Source organism: Rutidosis leptorrhynchoides, chromosome 11, assembly GCF_046630445.1.
Source record: "Rutidosis leptorrhynchoides isolate AG116_Rl617_1_P2 chromosome 11, CSIRO_AGI_Rlap_v1, whole genome shotgun sequence".
Taxonomy (NCBI): Eukaryota; Viridiplantae; Streptophyta; class Magnoliopsida; order Asterales; family Asteraceae; genus Rutidosis; species Rutidosis leptorrhynchoides.
In genome coordinates, this window is record NC_092343.1 from 110,768,518 (window position 1) to 110,781,236 (window position 12,719).

Consider the following 12,719-nt stretch of genomic DNA (forward strand, 5'->3'; position numbering starts at 1 on the left):
CAAGTCGTTCCGATTTTAGACGATAATCTGTCCTTTCGACCTTAATCGGATGAATTGATTTTTTAAGATCTTCCAACTCAGTTTCCGTGGAGCTGAGTTGGACAGTCAATCTTTGCAATTCCGATTGTAATTTAGATGAAGATGGTTTGGTCTCAGAAAGTTTGATTTTATCTTTTAAAACCTTGTTTTCAGATTTTAAACCTTTGACTTCTTTTGACATTGAGACCAAATTCTTCATCATGTCATTTTGCACTTTGATAAAATCAGGTGGAATTTCATATGATTGTACCTCATCATCATCAGATGCTGAGTCAGAATTCTTCATTGCTTCCGTAGCTTTGATGAGCTTAGTCACCTTGCAAACATTTGCATGTTCAACCTCTGAATCTGAATCGTCAGTCCAGTTAAACCAAGTATCATCAACCGGTTTCAGCTCTCCCCCAGTTTCTACATTCTTAGCCATCAACATTTTCTTCTTGTAGTAAGCTGCATCCTTCTTCTTAGGCATCTTGCACTCACGAGAGTAATGACCAGCTTTGCCACAATTAAAACAGATTGAATCATCCTTCTTGGAATCATCAGCACGTTGTTGTTGTTTTAATTGATCAGCTTTCTTGTAGTACGAGGAAGACGATGAATTCTTGCGTTGATTGCTTGTTTTGCCTTTGAACTTGTATTTGTTCAAGGCTTTTGTGAACATGGCTGCATCTTGACTAATTCAATGTGAGAATCATCAGCATTAGATAGATTTAACTCTTCAGAATCAGTTGATTCTTCAACAAGCACTTTCTTGCACAAGCTTTTGGAAGTCGTAAATGATTTGCTCTTCTTTTTGGCAATGAGAGCAAGAGGATCACTTGAAGATGACTCTTTCCTTCCTTCTTGAAGTTTCGACGCTTCAGGTTGGTAATGCATAAGAACTACAACAAGCTCATGAATAGTCAACTTGTCAATCTCTTTGGTCGATCGAACAATGGTTCCATAAGGAAGCCAATCAACATTGAGCTTTTTGAGAAATTTCATGTTGACTTCAGCATTTACTTTTATGATCTTGCACCTTTTCAACTCATTAAGAACACCATTGAAACGACGGTAGGTATCCTTGAGTGGTTCATCAGGTTCCTGCTTGAAATCTTCATAAAATCCCAGAGCCTTATTGAGTTTAGTAACATCTGACATGTCATTACCTTCTTGTTGTCGTTTGATCTCATCCCATATATCTTTTACTGTTGTGTTGCTATCAACATTTTTAAAAAACTCATACGGGATAACTTGTATAACAATGTTCTTTGCCTCTATGTCACCCTGAGCTCTCTCACGTTTATCACCAGAAAGTTCATAGACTGGAATTGGCATACCAGTATCCGGATGATAATCTACAACTGGATCATCTATCAGAGAAGCCCATATGTACTTTGCTTTCTCACCCTTGTAGTCTATGTAATGAGTGATACGGTGAAGCCACTGAGTGTACTTGCCATCAAACAACACTGGCGGACGGGAATCTGATCCAATGATCAAAGTATCTTGAGTAGACATCTTGAAAATGAGGTAGATTCGGTAAAGATTCTGTATTACATAAATCTAAGATGAAAAATCACAACAATCTAACACAAATGTCAGATTCGGTAACTGATTCAGTACTGTAGCAGATTCGGTACAGATTCTGTACTGTAGCAGATTTGGTAAACCAGATTCTGTATCAGAAACTGATCAGAAATACAAGTAACACACCCAGATTCAGTATAGAATCGGTAACCACAAGATTTGTAGCCTGAGAACACTTAAAACCAATGAATTAATTGATACCGAGATCCTGATTCGGTATCTGACTCGGTAGTCAGATTCTGTATGAATTTGAATTCAAACACAATTCAATTCCTTTGAATTAGATTCGATAACCTTGATGCACAAGGAAACAAGTTAGTATCACACAAAATATCAAAGATACCAAATGTATAGGATACCGAATGTCAACTGTAGCAGTTGACAATACCGAGTCTAAGTATGAAAACTTAGAATTCAAATGAATCCTTTCTCAAACCACACCAATTAGTTACGTATGATCAAACCGAATGTGATAGAATCACAAACACACCACAATCTGCAACACTGATTGAGAATTAATAGCTTTGAAGCAGATTCGGTATGGCAGTTACGATACTGAATGTGTATCAAATCTTCAAAACTTGAATAATTGATGAAATTAAACCGTCAGAAATGTGATTAAACACCTCACGATCACAACTAAAACCTCAAATCTTTACTTAACTACAGAATCAAGCTATAATTGATGAATACCGAGAGTTTTAGCCACGACTCTAAAAATCAACTTGATTCTCCATAATTGATGTTAAAAAGCTTTAATGATGATTAAAACTCTTTCTAATCAACCTAATACACCTTCGCTGAACTTATCACATAAATCTGAATGTCAGATTATCAGATTCGATTATACCGAATCTGATTCAATATACCGAGAGTGCTCAGATTCTGTAATCTTCAATCTCTGTATCAATCTAGTGATGTAATATCACTCCCTGGAAGCTCTGATACCAAATGATAGGTCAGATCATGTTTAGATTAGAAGAAAAGACAAGTTAGAATGAGATTCGGTAAGTGTGAAGGAGATTCGGTATTAGAGAGAATTAACAAGATTTACATTCCACAGCTTCTAGAACTTAGTTACAATGCAATGGCTATCTAATTAGGACTACTTAGGTTTCTTATATAGCCCTCTTCTAAGGAACCATCAATTAAGCTTATTTCACATTAACACTATACAACTTTGGGGTACTAACAGGTTCGGTAATTATTTATTTTCTGTACCAAATAATATGTACGGAGTACTAATATTAAAACTAAAAAAGTAAAAATATTTTTAACCAATCTAAAATCTTCGTTATCAATTTACAGTCCAACTTTTATCTTAATCCTTTATATATATGTATTAGATCTATATGAACATTAACGAAATGCCAACCGAGTATTACAATTGTTTACTATTTAAGCTCGAAATTATTTATTTTCAACACACTATATGTATATATATAATTACATTTTAATATCAGGTTTTATTATATAATTAAATATATTAAATATATATTTTCAAATAAATAATTTAATATTTAATCTTATATATGTATAATTAATATTGATATACATATATATATATATATATATATATATATATATATATATATATATATATATATATATATATATATATATATATATATATATATATATATATATATATGTGTGTGTGTGTGTGTGTGTGTGTGTGTGTGTGTGTGTGTGTTTGTATGTATCTATTTACAAATAGTTGTTCGTGAATCGTCGAGCATAGTCAAAGGGTAATTGATTACATGAATATAGTTCCAAACTTTTTGAGACTTAACATTACAGACTTTGCTTATTGTGTCGGAATCAAATAAAGATTAAGTTTAAATTTGGTCAAAAATTTCCGGGTTGTCACAGTACCTACCCGTTAAAGAAATTTCATCCCAAAATTTGATCGTGGTCGTCATGCCTAACCATAAAAATGTTTTCATGATGAATATGAGTCGATAAATAGATTTTTATCATCATTGAGTAATATGGATAAAACAATTTGATTACGCGAAGAGTATAAGTGAAGTTATCACAAAAGAGTGAAATGAGAAAGGTAAAGTTTTGTCATATCTTTTGACGTAGATAGGGTTGATTTCCAGAGTTTAAGGGATTTGGAGAAAATCTTCGTAATAAGATTTGATTCTTCGGTAATTAAGGAAATTAGGGTCCTCTTTGGTTAAATGCAATGATCTATTTCGATTGCTCTGTCGGATGTTTCACTATAAATCCACCTCCTTTATTTCCTTACTTCCACATTTCTCATCTTCTATACTTTCTTCCCCAATTCATACTTCTAATTCATTTGTCAATATGCTTGATCCAGTTCTGATCCTTGATATGTTCCTAACTGTCGCAATAATTATCCTTCTTTTCCAATTCCCTCCTGAGGAATCTGTTTACTTCTATTTCGCTCTTGTGGTGGTGATTTTCATAATCCTTCCTTGTATTTGTCTTTTCATAATCATTGACATCTACGGTTAATGATCTTTTCCATTTGCTACGATTTATACCCCCTTTCTATTTCGGAGCTTCATGCTTTTGTTTTCTTTTCGCAAGTAATGGTCTAGAATTCGTAGGTATGGAGTTTCGAATTATCATAATATACAAAGTAGGAAGGAAAGGTAGTAGCACGATTTGATTTGTCAAATTACCAGAATATTCGAAAAAGACCGAATCATCAAGAAAATATTTTATTGATATTTTTAGAGATTAAATAGAATACAAGAGTCGTGTAACATGGCACATGATAACTATATGGTCTGTGAATCGTCATGTTCCATTAGAAACTCAGCATGACTTACTGTAATATAATCACGTTGATCAAGTGTCATTATATTATACTAACTCATGCTTCAGTTCCCAACACTACTTCAAAAACATTCATATTTTAAACTCGAAGGTTTCAGAATTTAGAAACTAAAATAGTTTCTTTTATGATGTAACACAGATAGCGCGAAGAGATAAATGATTTTGGATAACAATAGTTATGAAGATATCTTCAGAAACATCGAAGATATTTATAATGAAAGATATGATGATATCTTAGAATTTCTAACATCAATGGATGATGATGAAGATTTGTCCGTAAAGGTTTAGAGTCAGGAGCAAGGTATTCAATAATAATTTCAGCAGACAATGAATCATTTGGATTCTTTGAAGGCAGGTTTAGTCTTTGTGATTTGTCCACCGCCTCCTTCATGGTTTGCTCAATCCATTTTCCAGTTCCAACATTTCTGAGCTTTGCCAATATACAATTCTTTATCGTCAAACTTTTGGCTGTTAAGGTCATTTACAGTTTTTGTTGCTTCATTCATCTTTTCAAAATTTAGAGTATTGATGCGTAGACTGAGTGCTTTTCAGAATTTCTGAATTGAAGATCAAAATTTCCAGGAGTTGCACGTTATATGTACATATAACTGTTGAAGTGATAATGCTGCGAGATTCGAGATTGGTGATTGATGATTCCTGGTTGTTGGTATGGTAATTATTGTTACAAGATGTAGATGGATATATGATAAGGTTTCGATATATATAATATTATTCGGAAAGTCAAAGATCAATAAAGTTACTGGTAAGTTTACTGCTAACGTGGTGGAATATAAACGGTTCCCCGGTAACGAAGGCGAAAAGACAACGTATATATCAAGATTATAATAAGGCTAGTCCAACTGAAAAGTCGAAGTTGACTTTCTGAAGCTGTGAGAAAACTGGCTATTTTGAAAAGGAATTGCAATGTTATTTTCGGTAATAACAATGCCAAAGGAGCTAGCACAGATACATGTTAAACGTTTACTCAGGTTCCGAGTGTTTTCAGGTGCATAACTATATGCATCAATCTTTTCTTCCGTAGATGAAGTGCGGTTGGTTCATCCTCTCGATTGAGGTGTTTTCAAAAATCATGAAAGGTTTGAACGCAGATTTTAATCGTCAAGATACAAATGAGGTTTAAGATGAAATCAAGTGGCAAACTTGAAGAAATATTAGTTTCATATGTTATAATCAATATTTTAATTCATTTTAATTGTCCAATGTTAGTAGTCCACAGTTAGTAGTCCACAATTAGTAGTTCAACGATTCATAAATAGTTTAATATATAATATTCGAATTAATTAATACATGTCGTGACCCATTGTATACATGTCTCAGACTTGATCACAACTCAAAGTATATATATTATTTAGAATCAACCTCGACCCTTTATATGCTAACTCGAGCATTACCGTGATATAGAGTGACTTACGGTTATTCCAAATAATATATATATATGACGTCAATATGATATGTCAAAACATTGTATATGTGTCTCGATTTATCCGACGATATTTAAAGTGCGTAAAATAAAAAGCAGAAATTAAATGACGATAAATAAAATTGCGAGAATTAAAATTGCGATAAATAAATTGCGATAAATAAAATGTAATAAGGAATTAACAGTTAGCTAGGAACAATTAGCTAGGATTTTGTTAGCGTGGATTCTTAACAAAATTTCTCATAGTTAATTTGTTTGTTTCTAACAAATTTTATTTTGTCCAATGTTTTCTTCATTATGCCACTTGTTGGATTCTGATAGGTCAAAATCCAAATATAAAATTGAATGAAAATGGTTATTCTGTGGTGAACAGATTCGTATATCTGCGGATGTAAGTAGGATAGTAAATGACCTTTGAATCAGATTCGAAGAATGTACAGTGTAACTTATTAATGTGAAATCTAAATATTCCTCGGGTATTACCTACCCGTTAAAATATTTTCACCATTAATAGTTTGTACAAAAGAATTTTTTATTATAATCTTTATGAAAACATATATACATATATATTTTCTTCAGATGTAATCATGGATTTAATGAGTTAATATGATATTAATCTCATTTACTTTATCGTTAGACCTTAGAATACATAATCGCTAAAACATTAGAGTTCACATAATCGCTATGAAGAATGAAGGTAATTGATGTAGAACAATACGTAGAATGATGATTATACTCGAGGTACATAATGAGATGTTGGGGCATGGATTGTTGATGATACTGGTGTTGTTACTGATGATACTGTTGGTGCCGATGATGTTGCTGAAGCTGGTAAATTTTGCACCATATTCTCCAAATTGATTACTCAAGCGCGAAGTTCGTTGACTTCTATTATTCCGGGATGATTGGCGGTTCGGACGAGCGGATGAATAAGATCTAGGAATTGAGATAGTATATAATCGTGATGAGATACTCTGGAAATGAGTGAGAAAATGGTATTACAAACAAGTTCGCCGGTAAGTGCTTTAAGTTCTTCGCCAAGAGAGCAATTTGGTTGGTGGAAAGGATCACCTTCTTCGCGTCTCCATTGATTAAGTCAACTACGAACCCATCCCCAATTCATCCAGAATTGATGATGGCTGATTGGTTGATTCATTCCAGTGACGCTGCTTTCGGTGCTTAGGTGTGTTTCCATATCGGAATAGCTGTCGGAATTCGAGGAACTTGAACTAGTGACGAGTTCCATTTCGTACGATTGAATAAAAGATTTTTTGATATGAAATGATTTCCGGCTATTGGATGGTATTCTAATTACATAGAATATCTATATATATAGAACAAAAGATTTTGTAGATTACGGAGGAATTTACGGAATATGTTAGGTAAAGTTTACAGTAACAGATACGCTAAGATATGAATTAGCAGATACGCTAAGATATAAATTTCGTCTATACACTATTCATGCAATCAATGTAGTAATATGTGTCTAGACTAAGAATGATAAGCAGGTAATTTCCTAAGGATGATAAGTAGGTAATTTTTGACACGAAATGATAAGCAAAACTTTTGACATGTAGACACGGTCGAAGTCCAGACTCATTAATGCATCTAAGCAACTATCAGTTAGACACACTAATGCAAGACCTGGTTCGCTAAGACCACCACTCTGATACCACATGTGACGATCCGTCCTAATCCATAAGGACGAATACAATAACATATGGTTATATTGCGAGGTTCTGACCTCTATATGATACATTTTACAAACATTGCATTCGTTTTTAAAAGACAAACTTTCATTTCATCGAAAGTTGACAGGCATGAATACCATTTCATAATATATCCAACTATAATTTACTTAATAATAATCTTGATGAACTCAACGACTCGAATGCAACGTCTTTTGAAATATGCCATGAACGACTCCATGTAATATCTTTAAAATGAGTAAATGCACAGCAGAAGATTTCTTTCATACCTGAGAATAAACATGCTTTAAAGTGTCAACCAAAAGGTTGGTGAGTTCGTAGGTTTATCATAATAATCATTTCCATAATTTTAATAGACCACAAGATTTTCATTTCCATTTCTCATAAACATCATCTCATATCAGGCATTTCGCACTGCATAGAGATAAAAAATCATTCATATGGTGAACACCTGGTAACCGACCTTAACAAGATGCATATAGAATATCCCCATCATTCCGGGACTCCCTTCGGACATGATAAATTCGAAGTACTAAAACATCCGGTACTTTGGATGGGGCTTGTTGGGCCCAATAGATCTATCTTTAGGATTCGCGTCAACTAGGGTGTCTGTTCCCTAATTCTTAGATTACCAGACTAAAAGGGGCATATTCGATTCGATAATCCAACCATAGAATGTAGTTTCGATTACTTGTGTCTATTTCGTAAAACATTTATAAAATAGCGTATGTATTCTCAGTCCCAAAAATATATATTGCCAAAGCATTTAAAAAGGGAGCAAATGAAACTCACGATACGATATTTTGTAGTAAAAATATTCATACGACGATACTGAACAATGCAGGGGTGGCCTCGGATTCACGAACCTATATCATTTATATATATATTAACACATATAATTGTAATCGAACAAATTTATATAATATTAGTGATATAAATGTTATCTTAATAAATTATATGTTTTGTTATTAACTTAATTAATATATTTATTTTATATGGTTTTAAATAAATAATTAATATTTATTATAAGATTATTAATATAGTTATTGTTAAATATATTTTTATATAACTAATTTTTATTGTAATAATAATAATAATATTAATAGTAGTATTGATAATAATAATATAGTTATAATAATAATAATAATAATAATAATGGTACTATTAGTAAAATGATAATAATAATATTATTATTAAAAATAATAATATTAATGTTAAAAATAATATAATAATAATAATGATAACAAACATAATAATGATAAAGATAATGATAATTCTAACAATAATAATAATGATAGTTTTAATGATAATAAAATGATAATTTTAGTAAAAATGATAATTTTAATAATAATAATAATAATAATAATAATAATAATAATAATAATAACCATAATATTAAAAATGATAATAATAATAATAATAATTATAATAATAATACTTATATTGATAATAATAATAATAATAATAATAATAATAATAATAATAATAATAATAATAATAATAATAATAATAGTAATAATAATAATAATAATAATAATAATAATAATATTAATAATAATAATAATAATAATAATAATAATAAAAGAAATACTACCTTTAAAAAGATAACAAATGTATCACAGGCAGGGCTCGAACCCTAGACCTCTTGCTTAACACACAACACGTCCAACAATCCCTCTGCTATATCATTTCTGTTTTAATTCCTACACCAATTCTATATTACTCGTATTTAGTTTCCTTTTTCCTCTTCTACTTCATTTTCTATTATGATTCGGCCCACAACACAAATTAAAAGCCCAAGAATAGGCAGTCCACAAGGGAACAGATCACTAGCGTAGCCCACTTCGAATCTTAACTAGTTCACCAGCGGCTCAGTGAAAAAATTAAAAGCCCAAAAAGAATTGTTGGGTTGTGGTTGGAGATTTTGGCCACGAAAGAAAAAGAAAAAGAAAAACATGTTCGATGATTTCTAGCTGGTTAACACAGAACGAGTTACAGCTAATCAATCACCTAAAATCATGCATCCATCATCGTCTTCTTCGATCATCAACACCATCATCAATATCTTCTTCATTGTAATCATCATCATTCGTAAACTTTTAACAGGTTAGAAACTGAAAACGTAACTGTAGCAGCGGTGTGTTGGTTCAATGGTTTGTGTTGGGCTTTCGTAAAAATAAAAATAAATATACAGATAATAGTTGCATCGATCTAAAGTTTGCAGTCTTAATGATTGACATTCAAACAAAAACAGGAACAATAGCAGTAGCATAAAAATAGAAAAACAAATGTGGGTTATTTCTGGTGGTGGTTATTGGTTGTCGATGGTGGGCTGGGGGTTTCGGTGGTCGATATGAACGAAACAGGAAACCGATTATTTGCATCAACAATGATAATGGTTAATTGTTGGTTTGATGATTTCATCGAGAAAAAAGAAAAAAAAAATATAAGAAAGAGATATGTAGAGAGAGAGAGAGAGAGAGAGAGACGGTGAAGTAGAGTGATGGTGGTACGGTTAAGCTAGCTTGTTTGGGGTTGGTTTTAGGTGGTCCGTGGTGTTTCATCGTGACAGAAAACAGCAGGAGCACAAGCGAGTAGTGGTAGCAATCTTCGAAGCAACATAGATAATAATTTAGCGGTTGCAACATACAAGTGGTAAGTGGCGTAGTGACGGAGTACGGTGGTGATTAGTGGTTTGTTGTGTTAGGAGATGGTGATATGGTGACGCTTTAAGGGTGGTGTTCGAAGGTGGCTCAATGGTTGTTGATGAAATACTTCCGAAAATATAAGAACAATTGGAGCCGAATAATGATGGTGATAAGTTTATGTTGTGGGTTTTGTTGGTGGTGTTTGAGTTACAATATAGAAGATGATCAATAGTAACGAACGAAGTAGAAGTATAGTAGCTTACAGGTGGTTGTGATGGTGCAGGGTGGTGGCTATTGACGGTGTAAGGTGGTTAAGATAGTGGTGGCGTGATTAAAGGTTGAAGATGGGTTTGTGGGTTTATATCTCATAAGAGATATATAAGTACTTATATATATATATATATATATATATATATATATATATATATATATATATATATATATATATATATGCAGATAGAGATAGATATTAAATTTATATTATATAATATATTTAATATATAGTAATATATTCAATAATGAAGAATGGATGGAAAACAGAATCAAATAGTGAGCCATCGAGATATTTGTTTTTAATCTACCGACAGTTTTAATAGGTATAATATATCGTGCCAATTGCTAAACAGTTAATATATAAAAGTGTTCCTAAAAATTCTAAATTTTTAGCTTAAATATCTTTAATTATTTCAGTCATTAACTGTTTGGAACTTGATCAAAAAAGTTCAGTAATTATTTATTTTCTGTACCAAATAATATGTACGGAGTACTAATATTTAAAATAAAAAGGTAAAAATATTTTTAACCAATCTAAAATCTTCGTAATCAATTTACAGTCCAACTTTTATCTTAATCCTTCATATATATGTATTAGATCTATATGAACATTAACAAAATGCCAACCGAGTATTACAATTTTTTACTATTTAAGCTCGAAATTATTTATTTTCAACACACTATATGTATATATATAATTACATTTTAATATCAGGTTTTATTATATAATTAAATATATTAAATATATATTTTTTCAAATAAATAATTTAATATTTAATCTTATATATGTACAATTAATATTGATGTATATATATATATATATATATATATATATATATATATATATATATATATATATCTATTTACAAATAGTTGTTCGTGAATCGTCGAGCATAGTCAAAGGGTAATTGATTACATGAATATAGTTCCAAACTTTTTGAGACTTAACATTACACACTTTGCTTATCGTGTCGGAATCATATAAAGATTAAGTTTAAATTTGGTCAAAAATTTCCGAGTTGTCACAGCCGGGCCGTAAGTCAATTTTAGAAAAATAAGTCGCGCCTTGGAGTTGATCAAACAAATCGTCAATCCAAGGCAATGGATAATGATTCTTGATCGTCACTGTATTCAACTCTCGATAATCGATGCACATTCGGATACTACCATCCTTCTTCTTCACGAATAAAATCGGAGCGCCCCATGGTGAAGCACTCGGTCGAATAAAACCCTGTTCAAGCAACTCTTGGGTTTGATTTAACAACTCTTGCATCTCCGTTGGTGCTAAACGATAAGGAGTTTTAGTAATGGGAGTAGTCCCTGGGACCAACTCAATGCGAAATTCGACTTGTCTTTCCGCCGGAACACCCGGTAATTCGTCCGGAAAAACGTCTTCGAATTCATTAACCACCGGAATTTCACGAATGGGTGGTGGCGCTTTACGAGTATCAACTACATGAGCAAGAAAAGCCATGCCACCACTAACAAGAAAACGACGTGCCTGCGCATAAGTGCATAATGGCACAAGTCTTCTTCGTCTCTCGCCATGAATAATTAACTCTCCCCCACTTGGGGTCTTCACACGAATAGATTTCTCATGGCATGCAATATCGTCCTATAACGATCGAGCCAATCCATACCAACGACAATATCGAATTCACCCAAAGTCATCGGGATAAGATCAATTTTAAACGTTTCGGAACCAAACACAATATCACAATCATTACAAACATCAACCCCTAGCACCGTCTTACCATCCACTATTTCAACTTTTACCGGATGACTTAACTTAGCTAGTGGTTTGTTAAGGTTAGAAACAAATCTCGGAGATACAAACGATAAATTAGCACCGCTATCAAAAAGGATCCTTGCCGGATTAGAGTTAACCATGAAAGTACCTGAGACAACTTCGTTGGATTGTTTGGCTTCATCATTGGTCATCAAGTAGTTGCGACCCCTAGCCGTACCCGTCGCTCTCTCTAACCTCTTCACTTGGTCACCATACAAATCGGGACACTCCGTCTTTCGGTGCCCTTCTTTTTGACAATTGAAACACGTGATTTTGTTTGTAGGCGGTTTTGGACATTCACGAAAGATGTGACCCTTTTGCCCACAATTATAACAAGTAGGGAGAAAACTTCCGGAACCACCCTTCTTCACGCTATTAACACTTTCGGAACCCTTCTTATTTTTCTTGTTGGAAAAGTTCGAATGACTCGAACCTTC